The 1999-nt window shown below is 52.2% G+C and overlaps 1 pseudogene; it reads left to right on the top strand.

Moving 5' to 3' along the window:
- The first annotated feature begins 1268 nt into the window (after positions 1 to 1268).
- Positions 1269 to 1765, top strand: LOC123254094 (annotated as a pseudogene).
- Positions 1766 to 1999: the final 234 nt, after the last annotated feature.

Raw genomic sequence — 1999 nt, forward strand, 5'->3', positions numbered from 1 at the left:
CTTCTGAAGGAGGAGGAGATTCCTTGTCTCACACCCCTGAGGCAGGATTGAGAACCAAAACTGGAGACATTTAATATAAATAATAACAAACAATAGAAGTGAGATAATAATTGAAGGGGATGTTCCTGAAGAAAGCTTCAGAGACCAGATGATGCCATATAGACGTGTCTGTGTCAGATCTGCTTCTAATCATTTCTAAGGCTCTGAGCAGGCTCTAATGCAAAGCTGGAAACACTTTGGGAAAGTCTCAGCTTTGCTTCTGTCACCTTGTTATGGAGAGTTTTCCAAAGCTGGAACTAGGAAGAGAGAAACACAACAGTCCAAAGTATAAGAAATGTGGACTGTCTAGTGCAGAGCTTCATGGCTGGGTCTCCCTTACAGGAAGAACATTAGAATCCTGAGGCTCAAATTCGCTCTCACCATCTGACTCAGCTACTGACAAAACACATTTTTAGTGGCTGCGCCAAATTGCATTAGCATCTATATTTGAATGACATTTAGGGAAAGAGGGGAGCTCCATGAAGATTGAAGACAGTAAGGACTGGCCTGAATCAAAGAGCAGAGTTTCCTATTGGTCCAGGAACACCTCCAGCCTGGGATGGAGGACCGGCAGGGAATGGACTCTGGGAAGGCTCTATGCCATGGTGAAGGAGAACCTTTACCCAGTGAGAGGTCACAATCTTTAGCCCTGGAACCCAGACCTGGACCAGTGCCTCCTAGCAGAGTACAGTCAGTGCAAGAGCCCAGGCCAGGGAAGGGGCTGAGTACAGGGACTGTTTTCGGTGTTTCAGGCTGTGGGTCAAGGGAGGCTCCACATTTGGGTGGGATGAACAGAAGAGGCAGCAGGGACCTTCCTCTGTCTGGTGGCCCCTGAGGTCTGCCTCCTTGTGAGCTGGATGTAGGTCCTATAGCCAGCAGGGGACACTGTGGTACTGGTCCTGGGCAGGCAGTGAGGGTATGGGGAGCCTGGATGTGTCAGTGGATGAGCCCAGCTGGCTGTGCCTGTGGCTGCTCTGAGCCCTGTGATCAGTCCTGGCTGACGTCTCAGCTGGGCTGGGCCAAGTTACTCCAAAGACTCCTACCTGGGACCCTGAGAGAGGATGCAGGTGTGGTCTAGAGGAGGCTGGACCAGGCCCAGATTTGCATCAGTCCCCACCTGCCCCGCAGCCACCATCACATGGTGACCAGGAGAGGATAAGAGGCAGCTGAGAGAGGCCAGGCTCAGCTGTGAGCTCTTTCGGGAGCTGAGCTCTTGGGGTCCTCTCACCATGGCTTGGCCTCTCCTTAGCCTCCTCCTGCTGCTCACCTTCTTCTCAGGTCAGCACTGCTCCCAGACCTCCCCTTGCCTCCTCCTGCATCCCATTTCTTGCCTCTCAGGATGATCTCAAAGCACCTTCTAGCTTTCCCCTTGTTCAGGGTCACTAATGAGTTTCTCTGTTTGCAGGCTCCCTCTCCCAGCTGGTGCTGACTCAGCCTCCCTCTGTGTCTGCATCTCCGGGGAGTACAGCCAGACTCTCCTGCACCCTGAGCAGTGGGCTCAGTGGTAAAAGTCTTTTTTGGTACCAGCAGAGCCCAGGAAAAGCCCCCTCGGTACCTCATGAGGGTTTACAGTGATGGAGATATAAACAAGGCCGATGGGCTCCCTGAGCGCTTCTCAGGCTCCGGCTCTGGGCCCAATAGAGTCCTGTCCATCAGCAACGTCCAGCCTGAGGATGAAGCCGATTATTACTGTCAGGAATATTATGGCAATGTTTATCCACAGTGATATGTTCAGTGAGAAAGTGGGACAAAAACTTCTGCTGCGAACCCAGTTGTAGCTTCACGCCTGGCCCCAGGCTTACCCACATCCACAACTGTCAGGAGTCTGTCAGGGCTCACTCCATATCTCTGTCTGTTTTCATTCCTCTCTCTGTCTCTCCCTCTGCCCATCTCTCTCCGTTCCTCTCTGTGTCTCTGTTTCTGTCTCTCTCTTTCTCTGTCTCTGTGTCTCTCTCTACCT

Source organism: Gracilinanus agilis, unplaced genomic scaffold (assembly GCF_016433145.1).
Source record: "Gracilinanus agilis isolate LMUSP501 unplaced genomic scaffold, AgileGrace unplaced_scaffold14779, whole genome shotgun sequence".
In the NCBI taxonomy this organism is placed as follows: domain Eukaryota; kingdom Metazoa; phylum Chordata; class Mammalia; order Didelphimorphia; family Didelphidae; genus Gracilinanus; species Gracilinanus agilis.